We start from the raw sequence: 19,793 nt of genomic DNA, 5'->3' as shown, positions 1-19,793 counted from the left end.
AGCTTTTGTGGGGCAGACCCACTTCTTCAGATACTTTCAGGCATCATAAAAAAGTATTTTCTTCTATTTGTGTTCATGCATTAAGCAATGAATTAGGTTGCCTAGCAAGGTTGTAGATTCTCCATCACTGTGAGTTTTTAGAACAGATTAGTTAAATACTTGTCAGGGACGTTCCAGGTTTATTTTATCCTATCTCAGCATGAGTGGGAAAGGCTAGATGACCTGTCAGGGTCCCTTCCAGCTGCACACTTCTATGATGCTATGATTACTCACTCTGTTACAGAATACCAGTTTTAAAATCCAGTAAACTGACTGTCAATTAAGACCATCAATCTGAGACCAGAATCCAGCAATGAATGTTAGCTTGGAACTAGACACACAAACTCCATGGACATTCAGTGGAAAATAGGTGCCTAACTCCTTTCAGCCTCTTTGAAAATTTAACATATGAGTTTTCCTATTGACTTCATGAAGCTATTCACATGTTAAGAGTTAAGCATGTGCATAAGTATTTTACTAGGTTGGGGATTTGTAGTTCAGAAACATAAAATGAACATTAAGTGCTGCACAAATCACAGATTGATTAATTCACATCTTTTGACAGTAGAAGTGTTTTTTCAAGGAGTAGTGCTACAGATGGCTGAACTCTGAGTGGTTTTTACTGCTATGTTTTAGGAATTTCTGAAACAATCATTATTTCCTATTAATATTCTGTAGAAATATTTTATGGTGCCTACAAGGTGAAGATTTCAATTCTCACCAGGTGATTAGATTTAGTTTACCAATTTGTCTCCATATAATATTTCAATAGAGTGCCTGTACTGAAAAATATATCCATTTTACTACCACACTGTACATTTCCAATATTATATCTAAGATAATGTCACAATCTGTTATTTAAAGGGAAAATTAGAGCAGATTATGCTTCCTCTTGTTATTAACCATTCCTTAAAACATTGTGAGGTTATAAGAATTGATAATAGAATAAAAATGAATCATTATATTGTAAGCAGTGCAGAAACCAGTAAAGACAAAGAACTATATTAAAGATGAAAACTTCAATGGTGAAAGAATTTACGGAACAGAATAAAGAATTGTGAATTAAACCTATATGCAGTGTAATTAAAGGATAGAGTGTTATTTTAAAATAAAAATTCAATAAAAGTACTCTAACCTCAACTAGAAGTACTGTTTATTTGTTTGTTTGTTTGTTTGTTTGTTTGTTTGCTTTGCAATTAATTCAATGACAGTAAGAATTTGTCCTGGTATTTCAAAACTGAGAGTGATTTTTTTCACTTTTTATCAGCTGGGCTACGTCTACACTGGCCCCTTTTCCGGAAGGGGCATGTAAATTTCACTAGTCGTCGTAGGGAAACCCGCGGGGGATTTAAATATCCCCCGCGGCATTTAAATAAAAATGTCCTCCGCTTTTTTCCGGCTTTTAAAAAAGCCGGGAAAGAGCGTCTAGACTGGCCCCGATCCTCCGGAAAAAGTGCCCTTTTCCGGAGGCTCTTATTCCTACTTTGAAGTAAGAATAAGAGCCTCCGGAAAAGGGCACTTTTTCCGGAGGATAGGGGCCAGTCTAGACGCTCTTTTCCGGCTTTTTTAAAAGCCGGAAAAAAGCGGCGGACATTTTTATTTAAATGCCGCGGGGGATATTTAAATCCCCCGCGGATTTCCCTACGACGACTAGTGAAATTTACATGCCCCTTCCGGAAAAGGGGCCAGTGTAGACGTAGCCCTGCAGTATGTAGGTGGATTGCTGCCTTGTCAAACTTTGACTGTCCCTCTACCACTGTTTCAGCAAAGAAATGGGGTTAACTATTCATAGCTAATAATTTGAAAAAGGTAGCCCATCTTTTCTATTCATTAATTCCACATATTTGTATTTTTACAATATATTCATTATGTACAAATCATTGACAACTATTTTATGTTAACATATTTTATTTTGTGAGCATTACTATTTTACTATTCACTTGGGGTATGTCTTATAAAATTGACTATTCGCTTTGGGTACGTCTATACAGCGGGGCTATTTTGGGATACTGGAAGTATCCTGCCATAGCTATCCTGTGTCTTTTGACTGCACCCGTTATTTTGAGATAGGTCTCAATACAGCTTTTTGATAATGTTTTTGTAAAGAAAAAACATTTTATGAATATTTGGGGGAAAACATAAATATTTAACACCTATAAGCCTTCTTTTGGGGAGTTGTCTAGGTATGCACAATACTATTTTAAAAAACTTCTTTAAGAATAATACAAAAACTTGTTAAAATTCTCGAATTAACAAAAATTGACTTTTTAATTGATTTTTTTGCTGTATTGATACCTACTTATACTGAGAAATGCACTACTGCACACTGAATGAGTGATGGTGAACACAGGAAAATTTTTCTGGGGATGAATACTGATGTCAGAAAATGAGAGGCCAATACCAAGGTAAAAAATGGTTCCAATGAATACTGGTGACATTTCTTCAAAGTCAGAACAAAAATGGAGGTCCTCTTTATCTATGTGCACCTAATTAACTTTTGGCTAATGTTCATGAATAAGATTTAAATATGCGTGGTCTTCAACAGCCATCAAACAGACTATGCTGCTTTACTGGACCAAGCCAGTCTCCCAGAAACTACTGAGTCATCAACACAGCATGACCAGTGCATCTGAAATTATGAGACTTTTGAATTTTTTTTCACCAAATTTTCATCCACTGCCATGCTCTACAACTCTGGAGCATCTGAAACAAGAATGTGGGGGGAGGGGGGGGAGGAGGGGAAGGGATGTAATGTTTGACCAAAAAGAATCGAATAATTTATAAATCCTAAATGAGAATGCAGCTTCGTAGGAGATGGACTGTTCTTTACAGCAGATATTTTGCCCTGTCATTTGTGTGAGAAATTTATTTCAGAGAAGCAGAGAATCACAGAACTGGAAAGAACCTTCAGAGGGCTTTTATTCCAGGCCCTGCACTCAAGGCAGGACTAACTATTATCTAGACCATATCTGGCAGCTATTTGTCTTATCTGCTCTTTAAAAACTCCAAAGATAGAGGTTCCACCACCTCCCTCGGAAATTTATTCCTGCGCTTAACCACTCTGACAGGACATTTCTAATGTTTCAACCTAAAGCAACCCTGCTGAGATTCAATCCCATTGCTTTTTGTCCTATCCTCAGAGGTTAAGAATAGCAATTTCTCCCTCCTCATTGTCACAACTTTTTATGTACTTGGAGCCTGCTATCATGGGCCCCCTTGTTCTTTTTTTCTCTAAATTTAACAGACCTAGTTTTTTCAATCTTTCCTCATAGATCATGTTTATTAGAATTTTTAAAATTTTTGTTACTCTCCTCTGGACTTTCTAAAATTTTTCCACATTTTCCCCAAAGCATGAGACCCAGTATTGGGCACTATACTCCAGCTGAGGTCCAATCAGCACAGAGTAGAGTGGAAGAATTACTTTTTGTGTCTTGCTTACAACACATCTGCTAATACATCCCAATGTATAAAGATGTTTACTTTTTTTGCAATAGTGTTACACTGTTTCTTCATATTTAGATTATGATCCACTATGACTCCCAGATCCCTTTCCACAGTCCTCTCTCTAAGCAGTGATTTCCCATTTTGTGTGCAATTGATTGTTCCTTTTTAATTGAAGTACTTTGCATTTGTCCTTGTTGAATTTCATCCCTATTTATCCTAGACCATTTCTCCAGTTTGTCCAGATCATTTTGAATTTTAATCTTATCCCTCAAATCACTTGCATCCACTCCCCAGCTTAGTATCATTCACAAACTTTATTGTGTAGTCTCCATGCCAGGGCTGGGGAACCACTGGCACTCAGGTCAATGGGGTTTACCAGGGTTAGCCTCTGGCAGGCTGCCAGATGCATTGTTTACGTGAGCGTCCACAGGCATGGCCATTCATTGCTCCCAGTGGCCATGGTTCACTGTTCCCAGCTAATGGAAAGTGTGGGAAGCAGCACAGGCTAGGCTATGACTTCCAGCTGCTACCATTGGCCAAGAATGATGAACTGTGGCCAGTGAGAGCATCCCCTGTCTGTGAATGCTCAGCTAAAGAGAGATCCTGGCAACTTGCCAGCAGCTAACCTTGATGAACTGAGGCCCAGAGGTTCTCCATCCCTGCTGTGTTCCTTATCTAAATCATTGATGCAGATAAAACTGGGCCCAGAACTGGTCCTGGTAGACCCCATTTGATATGCCTCTTCAGCTCGACTGGAATGGCACATTTCTGCTTTATCTAGACAAATTTCCATTTGATCTTATTTATCTCTGCCCATCCCGGTACGGTCTCTGCAATATTGTACCTATATTTCCCAGGTGCTCTGCATCTGTTTTCCTATATCCTCTAAAGGTACTGAGCTCCATGGATTTGTTTTATAACCTCTGTTCCATGGTACATTTCAATTTCATGCAAGTTGATGCTACTTCAAAGTGCAGCCTATTACACTGAAAGTGCTCCTAATGGATATTCACTGTGAGTAACGCACAAGAGTCAGGACTTATATGAATAAATAAGATTCATTGAAATCATTGTCATGAACTCCAGTACACTTGCTAATGTAGTGCAAATATGCTTGCTTTTTTACATGATTTGCCTATCTTCAAAATTGGATTAGTCATTATTGTAAAATCATCCCTGATCCTTACATTCCTTTACATTCTACTTGACAGGTACACTCTCTGTGATCTGCCATTCTTTCACAGATTAATCATACTGACTCTAGTTCAACGTTTGATGTGAAAGTACATGGAATCCAGATGCCACCCTTCTTCTAATCTTGAATATCCTTTAATTTGTCTGGATTGGTGTAGAAATTGAAGCATGCTTTTCCAGAATTCTGTTGTACTCAGTAGCAATATGCACTGGCTTTATTTCTTCTTTCCAAACATAAACCTTATTATACACAAATGAGAGAGCTCTAAATGACAAGGTTGCTGAAACTATCCCCAACCCAAAACCAGCCACCTTTATTTTTCCAGGAAAAAAATTTAAAACGTGCATAGCCTTTATTAAACAAAACACAAACTATATAATGAGACTTGCATCATAAGATTTTTTTTCACCTGACCATTAAAGATTGATTTTTCCCAAAAATGAAAACAGCAGCAGTTCAAAGAAGTAATATGACAAAGTGTCTTTTGTCTTGTTCTTGGTGGTGTTTGCCTCAGTCTTTTTAAAGAAATTATTTTCCATTCCATATTATCAGTACAGCCTACTGAACTCCACAGGTCATGGCATTTCTCAGGTTTAATGTAGTTCTATGCAGTTCTCGAATCAGTCTTTGCCTCCTTATTTGATGCTATCCCCATTGGTTAATGCCACTAAGAAAAAAGGGAGAAACTGAATCAACAACTGAGCCTCACTTCCCATTCAGCTAGATTTCAGAATGATTTGGACACTGCCTATCAAAAGAAAAACACCCATCAGTCCTGAAGATGGCTTCCCCCATGTATTTTCTCTTTTATTTATGTTGTCTGACTGGGTTTGGTTGTGGAAATAGATTTGGTGGAAAAAAGCAGCTTTTGGATAAGCTGTGAATGTTTTGGTATCTCTGAAGACAAGGGTGAACAGAGAGATGTTGGGTTTTGTAACTTTTTGCCTGCTTGGTTACGTACATAACAAGAGATACTTTATCATATCTGGTGAAGAAGTCAAAACCTTAAACCTGGCATTTAAATTCTGTCTGCAAGGAGCCCCAAACTTCTAATTAAAAAGAGATGGTTATCTTTTGCTATTTGCTATAGTATTACCATAAGAAAATTTCTGAGGTCTTTCAATATATCATGCCTAGTCATGTGTCTATTAAACCAAACTATTCCTAGGATTGCATTAACTTTCATTTCTGCTCTTTGCATTCATGAACAAAACAGAGTCCGTGTTCCCAGTCCATGAGTCTAATAAACCAAAACATTGTGTTTATGCTACTTTTGTAGTTAAGGAACCCTATTGCCTATCCAGGAATCCCATTTTAATTTACAGTTTCAGGCATCTTGAGGTCTCCTTGAATAGAAACAGCAGTAGGAGACTACACACACACACTCAGGCTACGTCTAGACTGGCATGATTTTCCGCAAATGCTTTTAACGGAAAAGTTTTCTGTTAAAAGCATTTGCGGAAAAGAGCATCTAGATTGGCACAGACGCTTTTCTGCAAAAGCACTTTTTGCGGAAAAGCGTCCGTGCCAATCTAGATGCGGTTTTGCGCAAGAAAGCCCCGATCGCCATTTTCACCATCTGGGCTTTTTTGCACAAAACAGTTTTTAGCTGTCTGCACTGGCCCTCTTGTGCAAAAAACATTTCCGGAAAAGGGCTTTTGCCTGAACAGGAACGTTAAAGCCGTTCTACACCGGCCGTTTGAATTTCCACAAGAACACTGACGATCTCATGTAAGATCGTCAGTGTTCTTGCAGAAATACTGTGCTTCTCCCGTTCGGGCAAAAGCCCTCTTGCGCAAATCATTTGCGGACTTTTTTGCGGAAAACCACGTCTAGATTGGCCACGGATGCTTTTCCACAAAAAGTGCTTTTGCGGAAAAGCGTCTTGCCAATCTAGACGTGATTTTCCGAAAATGCTTTTAATGGAAAACTTTTCCGTTAAAAGCATTTCCGGAAAATCATGCCAGTGTAGACGTAACCAAGGAGTTTTATGTATATGGCCTGCTTCTTTAATTGCTCTTACTGTTATGCTTCTTTCTCTCGAGGGTTTCACCTTACTGTTGTTGTACCATGCATTGCTCCTGGATGGGGGAAGTGCTGAATGGGCGCACCTGTGTGAGAGAGAGAGAGCGAGAAGGAATATGGATCAGTGTGACCAGATCTCAAAAAGACATAGCCAAGGACCAACCACATGTATTCCCTGCTTCAGTTGTGATTGAGTTTCATAACAGCAGGAAATCCATGGAAAAGGTCATACATTTTCATAAGTGACAGATCACTTGAAAAATACAAAAGTCTAAGAAAAACCATACAAATCTTCTTTATTAATATTTCTGAAAGTTTGTTTGTTTGTCCCAAAGGATCTCTGAAACAGTAAGAGCTAGAAACACCAAATTTTGCACAGATACTACTGATTCCCTAACTTAAATCATTGGATTGGTTATATCTCAAAATCGGTTCCCCCAGAGCCTAATTGGGCCCACTGATAATTAGCTTTTAGTAGCACCTGATCATAGGCATTTGCTGGATTCTTCTGTTAAGCGTGTCACATAAACTGTAACTATGAGATCCTAGAGGATAAAGCATGTGGGTACCCGCAGAACTATCAAGGGAAAGCCTATGGAGGAGAGGCTGAAGTGGGGCAGAGAATCAGCAACCTCCCCTATACTAGGGCGCTAGCAGGTCTCCAGGACAGACCCAAATGTGGCTGATGCTGGCTGGGGTCTAGCCTTGCTAATTGTGGCTGGGAAGCCTCCAGCTATCACAGCCTCTCAACATCTTCACACAGCCGGGCTTCCTCCCCCCCATACCCAAATGAGCCATCCCACCACTTGCCCTTCTTTGGGCTGCATGTGTTCTCCTGGCAGGGCTGTGTGTGTTATCAGCAAGTGCCATGGGCATTGTGCACTTCGCAAGATTCAGCTCATGGTACAAAGAGTAGGTGGGTAGGAGGACAAGGTTTTGAGCACTGTAGAGCCTGAGGAGGACACGGTACACTCACAAGAGCCTATTCTCATTAGAACAGGTACATTCAGGTGCTGCATGTTCTGATCATCTAGATATCACTAATTGCACCTGGTCTGAAGGTCTTTCACTTTGTCTGATCAATGCAACTGGTCCAGCTGCCTCTAGGAAGTCCATCCAGGTTACCCCATGAAGCGTTCACTGAAGGCACTCAGGGATTGGCTACTTGGGGAGCAGTGATTTGCTGCTGCTGCAGAGTCCAGGAGACATCCCCTCCATTTCTCAGGGCTTCTGGCAAGGAGACTGCAGGCATTGGTTTGCATAGAGTCTTTAAGGGAAGATGGGCCTTCCTGATTTGTGGGGATTGAGAAAAGAGACCCAATGGGATTTGTCGTTTTGTAAGCACATCACTAGCTATGTTAATTTCTTAAAGTAATATATCTTAGAAAAGTATTTCCAATAAAATATGCTCACGGTATGCTAGTTCAGAAATATAATCTGGATGTCATAGAAACATAACACATTCTGACAGGCTACATCTATGCTGCAATGCTATTTTGGGATACCGAGATATCCTGAAATAGCTATCCCATGTCTTCACAGCAAGTCTTTTATTTTGAAATATAACAGGCTCACTATTCTGACATCTCTGCAAACCTCATTCCACGAGAAGTAAGGGATGTTTTGCAATAGCGGGTTATTTTTAAATTTGGCACTATGTAGACAGCACCAAAGTACAAAATAAGCTATTTCAAAATAAGATCAAAATAATGCAATTTTTATATGTCAAATTGGTCATTTTATTTCAAGCTACAGTGCAATGTAGACACACCCATAATGTCCAATGGCCGTTGTATGAACAGCAACCTTTCTATAATCCCATTATGATAAAATGTCCCCTTGTTGTGACACAGGAATTTAAGCCCAGACTTATCTCTGTTATATACACTAATTAAGGAAATGAATGAAAAGAGGGGAAACAAAAGCTAGTGCAGTGCAGATATCACCTGTCACTGGAATTTTTCTTAATAACAATCTATGTCAATTAAAAACATTGGATTAGGGATTATTTAAAATGTTAAAAATGTCTTTAGTTCTGAATGCATGTAGTAATATTAAAGGAACAAAAGAGAGAGAAAGAAAAAGCTGTTGTACCATAAGCATAGCTCTCCAAACTGAAACTTTGAGGAAATAGAAGCATGCAAGGAATGAATAACGTGACTCACAATCTATAACCGTAAAGCAAACTGGAACAGGAAAAGAGGATGTATACTGTAATTAATTAATAAAGAAATATTGCTTAAGATGTGAATCAGGACAGAACAGAGCCAAGGTAGCCTACAGGGTGCTTAGAGTAATGTAATATGGCACCAGGGTCAAAATATTTAGAGAAGATATTACCTTGAGTAAAATGAGCTATGAACGGACATTGTTAAAAGCCAGAAGAGGGAGATCATTACAAACTCTCACAAGACATTTTCAGAAGAACACTCCCATTCTAGTTCAGAATTGTCATGAAGAAGTGATGGGTACTAAAGTGAATCTACAATTGTGCTATGACAACTTTTTCCAGTACCTTGGCAAGAAAATGATCAATTATAAGTTTATAGTTTATAAACCATCAGTTAGGAGCGATCAATTAAAATACTAATATTAACATAACTTTATTTGTAAATAGGTAAAGTACAACACTGACAAGAAAAAAATGTATGTTTATTGAAATGGTGCCATATATGTCAGTAGTTCATGCTACATGATTAGAAATGCAGCACACATTTCTCCCCCTGTAAAATGGGATTCATACTTATAATAGCACTGAGAAGAAAAAAATAAATGATGATTCAATAGTCATTTTGAAGATGGAAACGTGCTACTGTATATCAATCATAATACTAATATGTTTCATAATGATTTGCTGGGCCAGTAGAAAACAGAGAGTAGAATAGACCATGCTCCAAAGAGCTTTTTACTGTACAGATCTCATCCATACAGTAGTACTAGCCGCAAATAGGATTTAACTAAAAATGTACTTCAGACTCAACAACTCAGAAACTACTGTGGAAACAAGGCAGATGGATAGCACAATCACAGATACATCATTATTTCTATGTAAATATTAATTGATACCATCATATTCACTGAGAATGAGGAAGCTTGGGAATCAAAATGTAACTTACAATTTAACCAAAAGCAGTAGCCAAAGTTTTGGAAAATAGTTATTTTAGGCACTTCAATTTTGGGGTAGACAAACTGATATACCTTAAAGGATTTTCAGAAAGTTCTAATCATCTGCTCCCTTGAAATCAGATCCTCCTTGTCTCAAGTCAGTCACACGAAACCACTTAGCTGTTTTGAAAATCTTGATGACCATTTAGAATATGAAGTTAGAAAAATAAAAGACAGACTCCAAAATATCCAAAGCTTCATATACAAACACAGAAATCTGAAGTGTCCTCATTGTTTTTTCTAGCTACAGTAAATTTCTGATAATCCGGCACCTTTAGGACCCAGGGAGTGCCGGATTATCAGATATGCCAGACTATCGGAAGGAGGGGGCTATGAGAGATATGGGGTGGAGTGGGGGAAATGCGCCCCTCGGTGCTGCGGGACCAACCCGGCAGCAACCCGGCAGCACCCCAGCTGCTCTGCCCCAGCTGGTCAGTTTCAGCAGTGGCTGACTTGGGGAAGTCTGGGGCAGAGCAGCTGGGGTGCTGCCAGGTTGGTCCCGCAGCGCTGAGGGGCAGCACTACGGGACCAACCCTATAGCACTCCAGTTGCTCTGCCCCAGGCGTCCCCAAGTCAGCCGCTGCTGAAACTGACCAGTGGCTGACGCGGGGAAGCCCGGGGCAGAGCAGCTGGGGTGCTCTGCCCCGGGCTTCCCAGAGTCAGTCGCTGGTTAGTTTCAGCAGTGGCTGAATCGGGGAAACCGGGGGTAGAGCAGCTCCAATTGTCCGGCTGTCCAGAGTACTTCCGGGTTCCAGATGGTGCCGGACCATCAGGAGTGCCAGACCATTGGATGCCGGACCACTGGAGTTTTACTGTACATCCTTTTGTCACCTTTATCATGCAGCTACTGGCGCATGAATTTGTGTGGGTGTGTGCTTCTGTTTGTTTTGCTGCAACAATGTAAGCACACTGTCAGAAGTGATAGTAAGAACTAAACTGTTATAATGCCACAACTTGACAAATGTTGGTCAGAGACAGATTGGCCAAATCACAGACAAAACTCTGGAGGAAGTAAGCAGGTGTCATGTGAGATAATTAACATTGTCAGATAAAAAGGTACAAACAGAAATATTTTAAACTTTCATGAATATTACTTGGAAAATCATATGGAATTGGAAATAATTATTTACCAATAAACATAAACCTGACTAAGTATCTGACTTCATGCGTCTGTTTTTGTAAGGAGATTGATGACATTTTAATTCTTGGTTCCTGGGATCAGGCCCTATTAGAGCAGGGGGCAAGAGAAGTAATTTGGCCTGGGCCTCAAGAGACAAAGAGGCCTCAAATTTTGACATTTTTCTCCCAGGTCCATTTTTCCTTTTATTGTACACCTTGCAGTTTTAACAGAGAAAACAAAAGAAGCTATACATACCTGAAAAAATTGATTTAAATCATTGTGGGACCTCAGACCTTCACCAATTTTTCTGTCACATCTGAATTTTCATCTGAGTAACTGGAGACTGGAATAGCTTCTGTGATTAGTGATTCTGTTACATGAAACGCTGTTCAATCATTGCATAGTTTAGAGGTTTTGAAAGTTATAATTAATTATGTAGCACTTTAAAGACTAACAAGATGGTTTATTAGATGATGAGCTTTCGTGGGCCAGACCCACTTCCTCAGATCAAATAGTGGAAGAAAGTAGTCACAACCATATATACCCACCCAGAGAAACAAAAAAGCAAATTGAAAGAGCCAGACGAATACCTAGAAACCATCTACTTCAAGACAGACCCAAGAAAACCAACAATAGAACACCACTTGTCATCACCTACCACCCCCAACTTAAACCTGTCCAACACATCATCAATAAACTACAGCCTATATTGGAACAGGATACCATACTCAAAGAGGCTCTGGGAGACAGACCCATAGTCTCCTATAGACAACCACCTAACCTCAAGATGATTCTTACCAACCACCACAGGACATACCACACTAATACCAACCCTGGTACCTTCCCTTGCAACAAACCCCGTTGCCAGCTTTGTCCACATATTCATTCTGCTGATACCATTATTGGACCTAACCAAGTGAGTTATAAGATCAAGAACACATATTCCTGCGCATCCAGAAATATAATCTACGCTATCATGTGCCGAAAGTGTCCGTCTGCTATGTACATTGGACAAACACCTCAGACACTTCGCCAAAGGATTAATGCCCACAAAACAGATATCAGACAAGATCACAAAGAGAAAACAGTTTCTTGCCACTTTAACCAGAAAGGACACTCTCTAAATGACTTAGCCACCTGCATTCTGCTACAAAGACCTTTTACATCTGCACTTGAAAGGGAATCCTCTGAACTGTCATTCATGTTAAAATTCGACACTTACCAACAAGGACTTAACAAGTCTTTGAACTTTCTCACCCATTACCAAGACAGTTTCCCCAATTATCACCTGTAATACCATTAACTCACAAACATCCCACTCTCCCTACCTTTAATATCAGCAATTCACAGACACTTACCTTCCTTCCTCCCCCTTCCCACCCCCCCGCATCCCCCTTCTGTTCTGCAATGTGATTTGTCCTTTTCATATTTGTTCATTTTTTTTAATTGTATCCTTTGGTATATATGGTTGTGACTACTTTCTTCCACTATTTGATCTGAGGAAGTGGGTCTGGCCCACGAAAGCTCATCATCTAATAAACCATCTTGTTAGTCTTTAAAGTGCTACATTGTCCTGCATTTTGCTTCAACTACCCCAGACTAACACGGCTACATTTCTATCATAATTAATTATGTTACTGTAAAGTGATTTTGCTTGGTCTGAGGGTGAGTTTAACCTTTAAATTAGATGTTTATCTCTGAATAGGAGATATCATATTCCTGTTTTTTCCTTATGTGTCTTCATCTACAATAAATATATCAGGCTCAGCTATAAGCTACCTCTTCATCCAGTTTTAGATACACCTTTAAAGGCTTTTTTATGATACTAAGTTTTAATTCTAGTTGTTTAATAAACTTTATAGCAAATGTGGCAATCACACAGCTATTTGAGGAATTTTAAACAGAAACATGTTAGCAGATGAAATTTCAAGACTTTGAAATAAGGCTATAAGAGCCATAGAAAATAACACGCCCAAACTGTTGTTATATAATATTCATTGTGAAGTATATACAATTAAAATGTTGTATAATCAATAGCCTTTAGTGAATTAATTTATTGTGTGTTACTGTATTTTAAAAGACCATGTTTATAAAAATGAAACAAAGATTTGAAAGTGGTACAAGTAAGAGACAGCAAAAGCAACAGAGTGAAGCAGCAGTTAAGAGTTTAAATCCAATAACATAATTTCTCATGGAAAAGACACCTCAGCATTAGACAGTGACCATACTGACAGTGATACTTCCAGTTCTGATGATGAAAACTTTGTTCCCACAAATGACATTTCAAAGCCACTGCCTCAAAATGAGGAGGTCATTAATCAAGACATAGAAATGCCAACAGTAGCGATAGATGCAGAATCTATGCTTGATTTAGAGACTGTGCAGGCAGAAAATGAGGACCTCAGAGATGCTGTGCAGCAAAAGCAAGAACTTATCACTAGCACAGGGCACATTGTAACAACAGTGGCATCAGAATCTTATATTGGACTTCTTGATAAGAACAATGTTTCTTAAATGCAGTCATTTCTCAAAGTTAGTTGTTTTCATATTCCAAGTAATATACCAAAAGATGCTGAAAATCATGCTTTTCCACTTGTTTGCTGACAAAAACTCTTCCAAATGGAGAGATCTACACAAGAGACTGACTCTGCTGGAGCATGGAAAAGCAGGTTCTGTACTGTGTACCCTATTTCATTTTTAAGAGTAATACTTCAAATCCATCTGGTTGGCTCATCAGCAGAAGTTGATGGAAGTTAAAATATAAATACCTGCACATGAAACTTCAGTATCGCATAAAGATAACAATGTTACATGAAAATCAGCTAGTAGAGCAGCACTAGCTGACAGTTTAATTGAAAATTTACTTCTGAGTGAAATAAACACAGAAACTGATAACTGGAAAAAACTCCTTGAGTGCATATTGAATGCCATTTTATTTCTTTCTGAATGAGGGTTGGCTTTGTTTGGTTCCAGTCAACGTATTGGTGACCCTACAAATGGAAACTTTCTTTCTATACTTTATTTGCTGGTAGTATCTTGTGAAAAATGATTTAGTATTCTGCCTCTTATAGTTTTACCATATATGAATCTTTAATAGCTGGATCAATTTACCAATTATCATCCCCCCTCCCGCCTTCTCCCCTCCCCCTCCACACACACACATACTTTTTTTTATTTAACAAAAGAGAATCTGGGCTTAACACCCTGAATTTCATCTTTCAAAGCCACATCATTAAGAAAATATCAAAAAGAGGATTTATAATAGATTCACTGATAGACCCTTAAATAGTAGTGCTATTTAGCTATATTTATTTCAGTACTTTTCAATAATCATTTACACAGTGCTATATAGAAACAGAAATAAATCCATTGAATCTGGAATATGTAAACTTCTATTTCAAAAGAGAATTTGATATCAAGACTGCACAGAATGCAAATTAAAGCACTAAATAAAATTCACTTGGAAGCAATGGGCTACTGTTATTATACTTTATGCTAGAGATAAGCCCAAATGAAAATTGGAAATTTGAACAACCTAAAACTTTGAAGATAATAAGCCTCTTGGATTCAGAACTGATCTGTCTCCGATGATTTTTCCTTGAGAAGCACAGATCCAAAATCCCTGCAGGACCCTGGAAGTTGAAGCCTATCTAAATCTTACTTGACTCAGCCAGAGCCAATGAACTGCTAGCCTGGGCTATTAAACAGTAGGCTTTTTTTAAGAGAAGTTGAAGTGAGAAAGATCTGTGCACTCTCATTGGCTCAAAGAGGCTCCGTTTTTGAGAAAGGACGTGCCTAACTGATAGTGGAACTCCATTAATATGCCCTGTTGCTAGCAATAGGTAAACAGATGCTATGACATCTGTATATATGTTCAGACCCCTTGCCCTGCATTAGTCCATTTCTGCCATTGCTTCAACTTTGCCTTGCTCTTCCTCCAGCTGAGACTTCATGAAGCAGAAGCAAAAGGACAAAGACTGTTCCAGGTCCCTATACAGCAGTGGCCCACAAGTTGCACATGACTCCTCAGGGTAAGCCACTGGTGGGCCACCAGACAGGTGATTAACCTTGCATTCACAGGTACAGACACCCGCTGCTCCTGCAGGAACAGCAAATATGGCCAATGGGAGCTGCACATGGCCATACCTGCAGACATAAGGTAAACTACCTCTCTGGCAGCCCAACAGCAGCTTACCCTCCTGAAAAGCCATATGTGGCCTGTGGATTGCCCACCACTGCCCTGCTTACATAATGGCTGTAAGACTTCTATACTTTTTATCAGTATTCAAAATTTGGTATGTCAGATTTACCAAGGTTCACAATTGTATTGCATGCCTCACTGTATTTGGTATTTTTGTCATAAATTAAAAGTACATTGAGTCAAGTGATTATTTAACAATTTCTACTTTTGTTTTTCATTTCTTTTAATGTAGGCTTACAATCCTCATCGCTGTAAGGCCTAAAGATATAAATCTAACGCATCAGAGGCACACATTTGGATACTCTATACCCTGATGTGGAGGATAGGGTTGCCAACTCTGAATGAAGCCGTTCCAGGAGTTTTATTTTTCTCATCGTGAAAATGTCATTTTCTTAAAATATCTTATTAAAATCTCCAGGAACATTTTCAATAGTCACTGGAAGATTGATGCCAGTTCCTGGAGATTCCAGGCCAGTCCTGGAGGATTGGCAACTCTAGTGGGTGGAGGTGGAATGACTAATGAACATTCAGGCTTGGAGTAGATACAGCCTACGTATCCCTTGCCAGCTGATCGCTGTGTGTAGTCCTTTGTGTAATCAATATTCAAGATTTGCTACTTGAGTTACATGGTTGGTCACATATGCCACATGTTGGTGTTTCTGTTCCCTGACTGGATGACACAGCTATTACAAATTGCTCTCATTTTTGCCCAAAATTATTTTTTTATCATTAAATATATTCACACTCATAATTAAATGTGTCTCAGCTGAAGATCCAAAATTTGTTTTTATCAATATTTGCATAAGCTTCAGTTAAAAGGATGCTTGTGAAAACCAAATAAAAAGGGATACAAACATGATTAAAACAAAATTATATTCAGACAGTGCCAAAATAGTTACAAATGATTTATTACTGTAGACAAAATTTAACATATGTACAATGTGAACATAATTAGTCTAATGTACAGGTGCTTTTGCTATTTGAGTTATTCCTGAAATAATTTCTGTTGGTTGTTTCCCTGCAAATATGCTTGAGATTAAATATTTCCTGTGATTTTTTTAATGAAGGTTTGATTTTAATTATATTCACTTACTATGCAAATTAGTTCTAAATCAAGTAGTGTATTAATATCATATCTGGAGTTGCAAAATAAATATGCCATTTAAATTTCATTAAACAAGCTTACAGTTTTGAGCTATTGCAGAATATGCATTTTTAATTATGTTACAAATTAACAGATTGTCTTACTAGTTAATACAGTGTTTCTTGTTAGCTGATGCAAAGATTTGTAAATACAGCACAGATGTAGACTCTTTTTCTCCCTCAAAGCTAACAGGAAACATTTCTTTCTAAAGTTCATTTTCATTTTAATATGCAGATTAGGCCCAAGTGTTTACCTCCTTACATATGAATCACTAATCGTTCACAATGAATACCATATCCCCTCATGCTTTCCAGAGTCATAAATTTAGTGATGCATACTCTTGTTATAACTCTGTAGTAAACCATGTCTAATATGATTCCATGATATTTTAAACTTTGAGATGTACAGAATGGTGTATTATTTTTCCAACCTGTGTAAAAACTATACTTGTTGATTTTAACATGAGAGAACTTAGACTAGTCATATATCTATAATAAAATACATACAATTCATAAGGCAAAGTTAATTATTGTAATATTTGCATATAATCAAGTCATGAGAATATAGTGTAATAATAATAAACATTTCCATTTCTATATTGGCTTCTGTCTGAGAATCTGCAAGTTTTTGTAAAGAAATGTATATTTAGAAAGGATAAGCAATCTGTTTAAGGCTACACAGGAAACAGTAACAATAAACTGGGCATTGTATCTGAAGAGACCCAGTTTGTGTGTATTATCAGATCAGGACAAAGATCATATTTACCTCTGGCATATGTACCTCTACTCACATCACTGAATTTTTTTCACAGCAGTGAGCTTAGCTTATATCTTTCCTATCCTTTTGCTTACTCCCCAAACTGTCAAGTAAATTGATAGGCCCCAAACCTAGAAAATCTTATGTTCATAATTAACTGTACCAGATGCAGGATTTTGCATGATTGGAGCTACATTTTCTACAGCCCTATTCCCAATCAGACCTATGATGGAAGTTTCATTATCGTGAGGACAAAAAATTGACTATGGGAACTGGAATCCACCCTTCCACTACAAACCCCAGTGTTGATTCCATTCAAAATGTATTGCGTGGCAGCACATGGATTTGATCCTTCATTTAAAAATCTTGGAGTCTTCTAATGCTTTAAAAATATTTATATTATCATGGCTGTGATCAAAAGACCATGTAGCTTATTGCACAAAGGATAAATTTATCAACTCTAAGGTTTGGTTTGGTTTGGGTTTTTTTCAGCTGATACTCTATGGAGATTCAATTTCAGTAAACCAGTGGTCTCCAACCCTTTTACACCCAAGATCACATTTTAAATGACAGAACAAGCCAAGATCTACCACCCACCCCTTCCTTGAAGCCCCACCCTCTCTATTCTCCTCCTCATCATTTGCTATCCCCAACCCTTACATTGCTGCTTTTTTTTCCGAATTCTTCTGTAGGAAGAAGTTTTTACAACATTAGGCCTGTCTAGACTGGACCAAATGTCAGAAAAAACCCTTCTTTTGGAAGCCCCCTTATTCCTGGTGGAAAGAAGAATATAGGGGTGACCGAAAGATCATGTTTGCTCTTCCACTAAAAGAATTGGAAGAACAAACGCATCCCTGGTGCAGAAAAGTTTTTCTGGGATATCTCCAGAATCCTGAAAAACTTCTGCAGTCTAGCTGTACCTTCACTGGGTTGAGACAGGATGTGTAGGCTCTGGAGTGGGAATGAGGGATTTGGGTGTGGGAAGGGGTGAGAGGTGCAAGCTCTGGGAGGAAATTTGGATGAAGGAGCTACATTTTGGATAAGGGAACGCTGGCTCGGGGAGGGGGCTCCAGGCTGGGCAGTGTTGGGGTCAGATGTAGGGTTAGGGCACTAAGTAACACACAGACTTCTGGATGTGAGGGTTCAGGAATTTGGGTTGGGGTATGTGAGGGGCTCAGGGCAGGGGGTTCCAGTGTATGTTAGGGTTAGATGTAGGGTCTGAGGGAAAGGGGAGTGCAGGACTGTTATGATGCTGTGGCCAGATGGGGGCTTGACCCCAATTGGGGGTTTGTTGGCCAGGCTTCATTTTCAAATAAAATACTATGTCAAACACAAAAAGTTTCTGCATTGTCTTTATTTCTGAAAAAGGTAGGGAACCTGTTTTGAGTCAGGCGTCACTGATCCACAGAAAAGTCAGTTGGGGACACACAGGTGAGATGCAAAAAAAAACCTCCTTCAATCCTCCCTCCCCCCCAACCTTCACTAATGTGACCCCAACTGTGTTGGTGGGAACAGAGGATGTGGTACTGGGGAAGGGTGCTAGTGGGTGCTTCAGCAGGGGACAGGGTGCCAGTGAGGACAGGTTTCTGAGGCTGGGGATAATGTGCCAGTGGGAACAGGTTTCTGAGGCTCGGGAGTGGAGAGAGGGAACAAGGGAGAGGGCAGCAGTGAGGGCAGAGAGTCCTCTGTACCTGTCTCCTCCCAGGATTCTCTCTCCATCCCCCGAAGGAAGCCAGCGCGTGCCTCCTCTGGGGCCAGCTCGTGCGTCCCTCAGCGCAGCCAAACCTCCATGTGTGACAGCCCCGGGGCCAAACCCCCCTCCTGCAGTGCAGCCAAACCCCCACAGGCAGCTGCCCTAGGGCCAAACCCCCCTCCCATGGCGCAGCCAAACCCCCGCAGCTGCCTGCCCTGAGGTCAAACCCCTGTGCGTGACTGCCTCGGGACCAAACCCGCTCCCGCGGCGCAGGGAAACCCCTGTGCTCGACTCACCCCTCCTGTGGCGCAGGGAAGCTGCCGCACTCCTCCTCCGGGGCCGATGCCCCCTCCCACAGCTCATCCAGCATGCCACAGAGCTTTGGGAGGGGAGCAGCCAGTGCACTTCCGGAACCCCCGGAAGTGGTGCGAAGCTGCAGGCAGGACTTCCGTCCACATTGCGGGAAGCCGGCACTACGTTGGAGGCAGGTAGTGGGGCTTCTCGGGAGTGGGGGAAAAATAGGGAATGGGGGAGCCCAAACTCCTCGCAATCGACTGGTTGAGGCCTCGCGATCAACTCCGGTTGGTGACCATGGCAGTAAACTGTTGTATCTCAGCTCTTTATAAACACTTGATTAAAATGAAACAAATTAATAAATAAAGCCAAAATTGTTCATATTCTTTAAGGCTAAAAATGTAGACTTAAGAATAACACTAGATGATTCCTATATTGAAGTGATAGAGAACATCAGCACAGTTATTCTGTTTCAATTGCTTCAGATGAATACATTTGTAGAGGCATAATTTATTAAATTGACCACGTAGCGGTCAATCCAGGTTCTAATTCTGTGTCATTTATTTAGGAATTCAGTGGTCCATATAGTCTTGTGTGACGTTTCTGCACTACAATGTATTTCACCCTATATTGACTATTCATTTATGCAATATTTACAGTAGTCCCATTTACAGAGGAGAGGAAGGCATAAGTGTAAGTGTGAGGGCAGAATCTGAC

The 19,793-nt window shown here is 39.7% G+C and overlaps 1 long non-coding RNA gene across 1 annotated transcript; it reads right to left on the bottom strand.

Moving 5' to 3' along the window:
- Window positions 1-2,861: 2,861 nt before the first annotated feature.
- Window positions 2,862-19,194, bottom strand: LOC142827084 (uncharacterized). Its single transcript, XR_012901482.1, has 3 exons — window positions 19,079-19,194; window positions 6,702-6,789; window positions 2,862-5,345 (listed from the first exon to the last, which is right to left on the bottom strand). It is a non-coding gene; the product is annotated as an uncharacterized LOC142827084 (long non-coding RNA).
- Between the last annotated feature and the right edge of the window lie 599 nt (window positions 19,195-19,793).

Source organism: Pelodiscus sinensis, chromosome 1 (genome assembly GCF_049634645.1).
Source record: "Pelodiscus sinensis isolate JC-2024 chromosome 1, ASM4963464v1, whole genome shotgun sequence".
Taxonomy (NCBI): domain Eukaryota; kingdom Metazoa; phylum Chordata; order Testudines; family Trionychidae; genus Pelodiscus; species Pelodiscus sinensis.
The sequence above is the reverse complement of the archived record's forward strand: the minus strand, read 5'-3'. Positions and strand labels throughout refer to the sequence as shown.